This window comes from Cervus elaphus, chromosome 21 (genome assembly GCF_910594005.1).
Source record: "Cervus elaphus chromosome 21, mCerEla1.1, whole genome shotgun sequence".
Lineage (NCBI taxonomy): Eukaryota > Metazoa > Chordata > Mammalia > Artiodactyla > Cervidae > Cervus > Cervus elaphus.
The window spans coordinates 18,538,758-18,549,934 of record NC_057835.1 but is presented as its reverse complement, the minus strand read 5'-3'; the positions used below and the strand labels follow the sequence as shown (position 1 = coordinate 18,549,934).

General features: G+C 37.3%; 1 non-coding gene across 1 annotated transcript; it reads right to left on the bottom strand.

Moving 5' to 3' along the window:
* Positions 1–10,345: 10,345 nt before the first annotated feature.
* On the bottom strand, positions 10,346–10,417 carry TRNAC-ACA. The gene has a single exon. It is a non-coding gene; the product is annotated as a tRNA-Cys (tRNA).
* Positions 10,418–11,177: the final 760 nt, after the last annotated feature.

The following is an 11,177-nucleotide window of genomic DNA, read 5'->3' as shown; positions in this document are numbered from 1 at the left end:
TGATATATCCAGCCTGACACCACAGGATTCATGCTAGCCTTTCCCCTTTCCTTATTTATAGTGCCTTTCTCTAGCAGTAAGCCTGGTTCTCATTATCTATGATATATTAACTTATTTGCTCAATCCCAGAATACACATAAGTAGTTTCAAAATTGCCAACCAAACCCCTGTGAAAAATGAGCCTGCTAGCTAGAGTATAATATTTGTGCCTAGTTCTTTTTTGTATTTAGCCTTAGAATACATAGTTCAATTATTATTTTGTCAAAACTATACTCAAGTCAACCCATATTCCTATTAAAAAAACTCTACTAACTAGAGTATCATATTTCTGTACAGTTCTTTTTATTGTTACCCTTAAAATACATTGTCAATACTTATTTTCTTGGAACCATGCTAAGGCTAAATTCAAGCTTCTGTCTGGGAGGTGGACATGTATTTCGGGGGACACAAGTCAGCTCTTTTCATTTGCTTTGACATAGTACAGGAAGGTAGGAGGGGGTGCAGCAGATGGGGACTGCAATTTGCACACCTGTAGGCTCTCTATCCACAAACTCTGAAGTTCCTAGAGCTTTGTGTTAGCCCTCCCATGCAGAGGACAAGATAAGGAAACCCTTTCATGCAACAAGAGGGAAACCAGGACTAATTAATCATATTGATCAACCCAGGCCTTTATTGACAAGGTGAAGAGACAATACAGGGTCACTAAAGATTTGAGGAAAACCAATAGCACAAGGCGAATGGGCCAAGAGAGACAATCAACACACAGCACAGGAAAGGGAAAGATAAAGGAATAGGAGGTGCTGTGGACTGAAATGTGTCTCCCCCAAACTCAAGTTCAAGCCTTAACCCTTGCTGTGACTCTATTTGGATATAGGGCTGCTAGGGAGGTCCAGTCAAATGAGATCAAAAGGGTGGGGTCCTAATCTGGTAGGACTGATACCTTTACAGGAAAGGGAAGAGACACCAGAGAACGCTCTTTCCACACATATGCCCAGAGAAGAGGCACAGAGATGGCAGCCTTCTACACGACAGGAAGAGAGGTCTTCCCAGAAGTTACTCCCAAGGGCACCTTAACCTTGAATGTTAAGCCTCCAGAACTGTGAGAAAATTGATTCTAATTGTGCAAAACCCCTCGTCTGTGGTGTTTTGTTATGGCAGATTAATACAGGAGGGAACCACACAACAGAAAATATCCCAAATGCTATTTGCAGAGAGGATGTTGGATGTATCACTTTCATAAAAAAAGAATATGGCCCTGGGAAAATGGAACTTTCAGGGACCAAAAACACGTTTAGAAATTTACTTATTTTCAAACTACAATATTCAATGGACGAATTGGAATATAATATTGAGAAAATCTCCCAAGGCAAAGAACAAAAGGATAAAGGGAGAAAACATTAAGGATAAGGTTAGAGATATATAGAGTCAACTAGACATTTAACACTTGATTAGTAAAATTTTAAAATAGATTAAGAAAAATGGAAATCAGAAAATTATTTTTTAAAATAGATACATTAATTTTAGAGTTATAGAAATACACACGTCCAAGTACGGAGAATTAAGAGACCCAGACCTTGATAAACGCTCATAAAACTTCATCGATCCTAAGATAAAGATAATTTATAGCTTCCAAAGTAAATAAATCATTTACAAAGGAACAAAAATTTTACTGGAATCAGAACAGCAATACTAAATAGACACTAGAAGACAATGAAGAAGAGGCCTTAAAGTTCTGAGAAGAAATGAAACACTAAGAATCCATATCTATTGAATACTAGGAGCTAGGCATTGTTCTAAATGCTCTACATAAATTATCTTATTTAATCCTCTCAACAATCCTTTAAAGTTGGATAATTTCTGGATGATGAATCTGAGGTTTAAAAGTTAAGTTACATTCTCCAAGTAAAACTGTTGAGAATTCTATGCCCAGATAAACTATCATTCAGGTCAGAGAGAAAAGGAAAATTAATTCAGATATTCATGATCTTAAACATGTGATCTTTCTTTAAAAATTGTATGAGGACTTATTCTCAAAGCACACAAAATAAAAGGCACCCTAAAAGGAACAAGACATGGAATCTGAAAAATAGCTGAGTTCACTAAGCTAATGAAAAGACATCCCAGGATGACAGCTCTATAGGAGGCTTAGAAAATAGTTCAATTTGGTCCAAACAGCATGACTTTAGTGACATGGTGAGTAAGGCTTGTATTCTCTTTGTCAATAAGAAAAAGAAACACCATTAGGCATTGCAAGCACAACAAAACTCTGTATAAGCAAGTCATGGTCCAAATGTGAAATATACTATCATATGGTAAGATTTGAATCACACTTGTGAAGTAAAAGAAATGAAAATCTATGTGCTTACATTGGCTTATACGGTTTACTTTAAAAGTCAACCATATCACAGTTTCAAAAATACGTATTATTACTAATCACAATACTGCAATGCTGTTATTGGTTTTTGAACATATATGCACACACACATATACACATCACCATGGATGCAATAGATAATGTCTAAGCTTTTTGAAATACAAATTTAAAGTCTATTTTAAAGTAATGCAGTTAACCAATTATAAAACAAACAAAAATAATATCATTAACAAAAGTGGTTGCCTGAGATTTGAGAAGATATTACACCCATCCAGTTTGCTGAACTAAAATCCTAAATGTATACAGGTGAAGAAGTGTCAATAAATACTAAGCAAGGTTTTTGAATCAAGAAATGGATGCAGAAATGTGTTGTTAATTATAATATAAATCTCAAAGTGACCTTAAGACACATTCAGTTACTTTCAGAAAATGAGATTGAGGGAGCAAGTTTCTCTATGGTAGAAGATATTTATTTTTCAATTTAATACATTTTGACACAGTTTGCCTCCATTTTCCCTTTATGTATATGCATTTTTAAATTCAGAAATAAAACTCCTAATTAATTAGTATGCTTAACTTTGCCTCCTGAAACCTCAGTAGAATAAGAATAAAGGAACAAAAGAATAAAATACTTAGGAGTATATCTACCTAAAGAAACAAAAGACCTATACATAGAAAACTATAAAACACTGATGAAAGAAATCAAAGAGGACACAAACAGATGGAGAAACATACCGTGTTCGTGGATTGGAAGGATCAATATTGTCAAAATGGCTATTCTACCCAAAGCAATCTATAGATTCAATGAAATTCCTATCAAGCTACCAACGGTATTTTTCACAGAACTAGACCAAAGAATTTCACAATTTGTATGGAAATACAAAAAACCTCGAATAGCCAAAGTAATCTTGAGAAAGAAGAATGGAACTGGAGGAATCAACCTGCCTGACTTCAGACTCTACTACAAAGCCACAGTCATCAAGACAGTATGGTACTGGCACAAAGACAGAAATATAGATCAATGGAACAGAATAGAAAGCCCAGAGATAAATCCACGAACCTATGGACACCTTATCTTTGACAAAGGAGGCAAGGATATACAATGGAAAAAAGACAACCTCTTTAACAAGTGGTGCTGGGAAAACTGGTCAACCACTTGTAAAAGAATGAAACTAGAACACTTTCTGACACCATACACAAAAATAAACTCAAAATGGATTAAAGATCTAAATGTAAGACCAGAAACTATAAAACTCCTAGAGGAGAACATAGGCAAAACACTCTCCGACATAAATCACAGCAAGATCCTCTATGACCCACCTCCCAGAATATTGGAAATAAAAGCAAAACTAAACAAATGGGATCTAATGAAACTTAAAAGCTTTTGCACAACAAAGGAAACTATAAGTAAGGTGAAAAGACAGCCGTCAAATTGGGAGAAAATAATAGCAAATGAAGAAACAGACAAAGGATTAATCTCAAAAATATACAAGCAACTCCTGCAGCTCAATTCCAGAAAAATAAATGACCCAATCAAAAAATGGGCCAAAGAACTAAACAGACATTTCTCCAAAGAAGACATACAGATGGCTAACAAACACATGAAAAGATGCTCAACATCACACATTATCAGAGAAATGCAAATCAAAACCACAATGAGGTACCATTACACGCCAGTCAGGATGGCTGCTATCCAAAAGTCTACAAGCAATAAATGCTGGAGAGGGTGTGGAGAAAAGGGAACCCTCTTACACTGTTGGTGGGAATGCAAACTAGTACAGCCACTATGGAAAACAGTGTGATGATTCCTTAAAAAACTGGAAATAGAACTGCCATATGACCCAGCAATCCCACTTCTGGGCATACACACTGAGGAAACCAGATCTGAAAGAGACACGTGCACCCCAATGTTCATCGCAGCACTGTTTATAATAGCCAGGACATGGAAGCAACCTAGATGCCCATCAGCAGATGAATGGATAAGGAAGCTGTGGTACATATACACCATGGAATATTACTCAGCTGTCAAAAAGAATTCATTTGAATCAGTCCTAATGAGATGGATGAAACTGGAGCCCATTATACAGAGTGAAGTAAGCCAGAAAGATAAAGAACATTACAGCATACTAACACATATATATGGAATTTAGAAAGGTGATAACGATAACCCTATATGCAAAACAGAAAAAGAGACACAGAAATACAGAACAGACTTTTGAACTCTGTGGGAGAAGGTGAGGGTGGGATGTTTCAAAAGAACAGCATGTATACTATCTATGGTGAAACAGATCACCAGCCCAGGTGGGATGCATGAGACAAGTGCTCGGGCCTGGTGCACTGGGAAGACCCAGACGAATCGGGTGGAGAGGGAGGTGGGAGGGGGGATCGGGATGGGGAATACGTGTAAATCTATGGCTGATTCATATCAATGTATGACAAAACCCACTGAAATGTTGTGAAGTAATTAGCCTCCAACTAATAAAAAAATTAAAAAAAAAAAAAAGAATAAAGGAACAAAAAGGTATAAGCTCTCAACAATGAAGAGAAGAGAAAATAGGGCATTAGAAGGCACGATATTTTTTTTGAAGATGAGAATCAATAGAAAAGTGATAACTAATGCAGTTAGGCAAAAGATCCACGCTGAGATTAAGGACAGGGTAAGCACCAGCCAAGAATGGAGCCGATCTGATGAACTCTAGAGAGACTCTGGAAATGTTACAGGAGACAGAAGGAGTCAAGCATGTGGCTGAAGGCTAGGAGGTTCTGTGAAAGTCTGTGTAGAACAGTTGACATAGCTACACTATCTTTTCCACAAGTGGAAGACTCAGAGGTTGTGCACTTGCTCCTAAGGAAAAACAAACTAGCCTCTAAATGCATTGGCATCGCAGAGCAAAACCTCCATATTCTGGTATTCAGGAGTGCACTAATGTGGTAACCAACTGCCTACCAGCTCATCCTGAAGAGAGGGCTGCCTGTCTTGTCTCCTGTAAGCCTCCCTGGTGTACACAAAGCTCCCAGCCAGATGTTACAGTGCCCCGATCTTAAATACGAATTGGGAAACAGGATCATCAGATACTTGAAAAAAACTCATAAGATAAAAGAGAAAGACCATAGTAGAGAAATAGAAAAAAGAACTCTTTCTCTCTCTCTCTCTATATATATATATATATATATACACATATATATATATGTGATGCAGGGATTAAAAGATAACCTTATAAATGTAAAATAACCACAGAACCCTAATTTGTGTTAGGATTAGAGATTTAACAAGCTATCCTATCCATAAAGAAACATAGACCATCAGAAAAAGGAAACAATATTTGTGAAAAATATGGAGGACTTGGAAATTAAGGATAAGATTGCTAAAACAAAAAGAGAAAGGAAGTGAGTGTGTGTGTGTGTGTTTGTGTGTGTGAGAGAGAGAGAGAGAATATGCGAGAAAGGCATGGGCATGGAAGACCAATTTGGAAGATGCAATATCAAGATAGTTATGAATCGAAGAGAGAGAAATAAAGGAACAATACAAGTTAAAGTTAAAAATAGACTCTTGGATAAGAAGCACAAGCTAGTGGTTACCGGTGGGGAGTGGAAGGGGAAGGGGCAAGATAAGGAAAGGAGATTAAGAGATATAAACTACTAGGAATAAATTAAAAGTACAAGGTTATAGTATACAGCCATTACACTGTATAGCATACAGCCATTATTTGCATTATTTGTATATTTGTATTATAATAATGCAAATAATAATAATACAAATTATAATAATACAAATAATATTTGTATTATTTGTATAGAATACAGCCATTATTTTCTAATAACTTTGAATGGAGTATAACCTATAAAAATATTGAATCACTCTATTGTATACCTGAAACTAATAAAATATTGTGAATCAACTATATTTCAACAAAATTACTAAATAGTGAAATCTTTTTTTTTGGTTTGCTTTATTTCTGAGAGTTTATTGCAGCTCTCAGACAAATGAAAGCATGTATGCATTTCATAGACATGCTGAATTTTCACAAGCCTTGCTTTCATTTATTATTTTTTAATAATAAATTTATTTATTTTAATTGGAGGCTAATTACTTTATAGTATTGTAGTGGTTTTGCCATACATTGACATGAATCTGCCATGGGTGTACATGTGTTCCCCATCTTGAACCCCCCTCCCACCTCCCTCCCCATCCCATCTCTCTGGGTCATCCCAGTGCACCAGACCCGAGCATCCTATATCATGCAAAGAACCTGGACTGGCAATTTGTTTCACATATGATAATATACATGTTTCAATGCCATTCTCCCAAATCATCCCACTCTTGCCCTCTCCCACAGAGTCCAAAAGACTGTTCTATACATCTCTTTTGCTGTCTCGCATACAGGGTTATCGTTACCATCTTTCTAAATTCCATATATATGCATTAGTATACTGTATTGGTGTTTATCTTTCTGGCTTACTTCACTCTGTATAATAGGCTCCAGTTTCAACCACCTCATTAGAACTGATTCAAATGTATTCTTTTTAATGGCTGAGTAATATTCCATTGTGTATATGTACCACAGCTTCCTTATCCATTCATCTGTTGATGGGCATCTAGGTTGCTTCCATGGCCTGGCTATTATAAACAGTGCTGCAATGAACATTGGGGTACACGTGTCTCTGTCAATTCTGCTTTCCTCGGTGTGTATGCCCAGCAGTGGGATTGCTGGGTCATATGGCAGTTCTATTACTAAACAGTGAAATTTAAAATCATAGGAATATACTGAGGAGGAAGGTTAAGTGATGAGTCTGAGGCATGTTACCAAAGAATGTAACGTGGGAACAGCCATCATAAATAACTCAGTGAAACAGGAAGACAAGTTGCTGATGTTCTGTGGTGACAACAACAAACAGGAACCAAAGAAAAGTGAGTGAAACATCGCACTGGGCAAAAACATCAAGATTTTGATTTTGTATTAGTTAGATTTGAAAACAAAGTTAGCTCTATCCCAGTGACTGGGTTATTCACCATGAAACCAGTCAGACTACTCCATGACAAAGTGGACATTGAAAGTGAGTATTAACATCCAGAAAGTTGGAGGCAGAAATCGAAGTGTCATGGTGTAAAATATTTGAAAATCTGTGGTGAAACAGCTGTCATGAAGCAGCTGAGAATTACATGGATAAATTTGTTAAGATCATGTCTGATGAAAACCTTAATCCTTAACAAATTTGCAAAAGCTGGTGAAACAGGCTCTACATTCATGCGGTTCCTAGAAAAGCCTTAGCAATGGCTGGTAAGAGAACCCTAAAGGTTTGAAGGACTAAGTGTCCAGGGTGACTGTTTTCAGATGCACCAGTTCTACAGGAAAGATCAGACAGTGATTGGAAGCAGCCAACTTCCAAGATGCTTAACCAATGTATGTCATCATTATGTAAATAGGAACAAGTTGGGTAAGCAGATAAATGCCTTCTGACTGCCTCAATACCCACTCTGCACTCATGACGAGTTCATTGCAGGCAATCTGGACTGGGAAAAAAATAGTTTATTTGTTCCTGGACACTACCTCACATATCCTCCTCCTTAATTTCTTGGGAAAAATAATGTTTTTGTTGCTTAATTTTCCCTTTAGTGTTACATCTATAACACAGCTTTTTTGGGGGGGTCAAGAAATTTTATACTCCCTGGATGGCAAGCACAAATCTCACCTCTACTTTTGTTTTATCCTTTGATCGTATGCTTAAAAGCTAACAGATACCTAGGAACCCCATACTTAAGTCTTAAGGATTTCATTTCTGTAGTAGCTAATGCTTGGAACAGTGTTAATACAAAACGTAAATGCTATCAATCTTGAAAATGTAAACTATAAAATTTATGAGTAGAAGCTGGGCTGGGGGGAAAGGGAGAATGAAAAGAAGGACAAATTTGCCAATATATTCATTTTAAGAGTTGCTTAAGAGATAATGCCAATATTTGATGAATAAAAAAATAAAGGGTCAAATACAGTGTCTAAATTTAAAGGTTAGTCAACAGCTAAACAAAATTAACAATATGTTAGAAAATTGGAGTGGTATGAATTGATACTCATGCATCTGGTTTACTTGGTATTAAATGTGCATTGTAAAATGAATCAAAGATACCAGAGCAGTAGTGAAATACAGCAGCCCTAGCCCACTTTTCTCACTCCCAGCTTCCTTCTCAGAAGGACCTGCTCTTAACCTCTAGCAACTATATGCATATTGGATTCTTCTGATGGTGTCTCTATAATTCTAACTAAAATACATTAAAATTTAGCCAAAAATTGGCAAAGAGTTCAATCTTAAGGGAGATATTAACAGCATTTTACATATGAACCATATTATTTTTGAGCTTATCTTTACAACTTTTATTTCATTTGATCCTCATGGAGATTTTGTGAGTTTGGCAGTCTTGGAATACCTAAGGCCATTAGGTCATTTAAGAGTAGGGAAATCAAGTACAGAAAAGAAGACTAATTTGCTCAATATCACATGGACATGGAAATGTAAATGCCATGGCTTAAATCATGTGTCTTTTAATCTTGTCCTAATTTCTGTATATCGGTGGTTCTCAAACCACTTGGTATTTGGAATATGCTGGTCTGAGCTTTTCTTTGGCTAAATTCCTGAATATAGTCCTGTGACCATGAGCCTTCTGAGCTGTGTAGCTAGAAAAACAAGTAGATCAGGAGAGAACTCTTGCCCCTTCTTGAAGATCTTGTGGTCTGCTTTATTTTTACCCTCTTGGGTCTTACAGATATCCAGGATGGAGAGATGAAATTTGACCTTCACTTCTCCAAGTATCACTCTGTCATTTTCAGGGCAGATTTTTAGAACTGACTTTTGAAAAATATGGATGTTCCTGTGACATTCAGATTTATGTTTCTAGGCACTTATATCCTCTGGTATTTGTGCTGTGATGATTGTTCTCAAAAGGACGTGTCAGTTTCTGCAGATTTGTTGAGATGGCATTTCAGCTCTTTCACATGTTTTTGGAATTGAACTCTGATTGACAATTTGTTCTTTGACATTAAATATACATTCAGTATTTCCTGATTTGATAGGCAAACTCTTTACCACTGAGCCACCAGGGAAGCCTATTTAGAACGCTCTGCTTCTTGTCCACTAAAATCCCACAACAAGTCCATTTTACATTCCTTATGGTTTCAATGAAATCATGTTAGCTTTCTTTAATGAAAGTCATAGGTGAGAATTTTGATTGGGAAGTCCTATTTTATATTCTTCCTTAAGAACTCTCTGCCTTTGTTGATAGGGGGCTGAGGATTGCCCTAGTTGTTCAGTGGAAAAGAATCCGCTTGCGAGGCAAGAGACACAGGTTCGATCCTCTGAAGAAGGAACTGGCTACCCACTCCAGTATTCTTGCCTCAGAAATCCCATGGGCAGAGGGGCCTGGCAGGTTATAGTCCCTAGGATTGCACAAGGTGGAGACGACTAAGGAACTAAACCATCACCATAAAACCACCTCAAAATCTCAGTAGCTGATAGTGGGCTGATAATTTGCACAAAGTAGCAAAATAGGGAGGTAAAAATTGCCATGTGGTCAAATGGTTGGGGTTTACATGTCACTCTGATGCTTAGTATCTTTCCAATGTCAAGTAAATTACTTCTACAACCCAGATCTCAGTTTCTTTATAAGTAAAATGGAAATAATGTTCTCTATTTTAGAGTTTGTGAAGCTTGAAAAGGAAAAAAAAAAAAACACTCAGCACAGAATCTAGCATATAAATTTCACTCAGTAAATAATAACTACTATTTTTATAAGCCTTTTCCATCTACAGTGTTATGATAAGGTATCTAGCAACCTTAATGGGAGACAAAGTGAAGTGAAGTCGATCAGTCGTGTCCAATTCTTTGCAACCCCATGGACTGTAGCCTACCACGCTCCTCTGTCCATGGGATTTTCCAGGCAAGAGTACTGGAGTGGGTTGCCATTTCCTCCTCCAGAGGATCTTCCCAACCCAGGGATCGAACCTGGGTCTCCTGCATTGTAGGCAGACGCTTTACCATCTGAGCCACCAGGGAAGTCAATGGGAGACAAGAGATGATCAAAACTATCTGAGGATGAAGGAATTAATGAATGAATTATTCAATGTCATATGAGAGCATACCAAACTATCATGGACTTCCATTTTACTGGTAGAATAGATTTCTTAGATTCATAGCCCATGCTATATCACACCCTTTATAGAAAAATGGGCACTATAGAGTTGAGAGATAATGCCATGTTACCCTACTGAGATTTCAGTACTTAAAGTGAAGAGTGGGTGACCATCTGATTTTTCACACTTTATTCTTCCTCACTTCTATGTAACTGGACCTGGCAACTCTGATAGGGGATCAGGAAGATCTTGCTGCCAAGAGCTTAACTTAGGAGTCATCCTTTACCTACATCGTGCTCCGTTTGCACGCTTTGCTGAGCCTGGGGTCTTGGCTTTACTCCAGTTACACTATTGGGATTGAAGCCTTTTCTTTATACTTTGTGTGCATGGCACTATTCTTGACATTTTGCCTACAAATTTTCTTCAGGTCCCTTCCTAAGAGCCCCCTTATTTCTCCACTGCTGGCTTGGGTCCTGTTCTGAAGCTGACATACTGTCCAGGGGTAATAGAAAACCATGGCCTAGAATAGTCTCCGTGGACATCTGCTTCTTTTTTGCATTCATTGGACAGGTCCTTATGAATTATGAATTATGAATTCCAGTATTAATACTTGATTCATGATTAGCTTTCCTTGTGGTCCAGTTGGTAGAGAATCTGCCTGCAATGCAGGAGATTTGATCCCT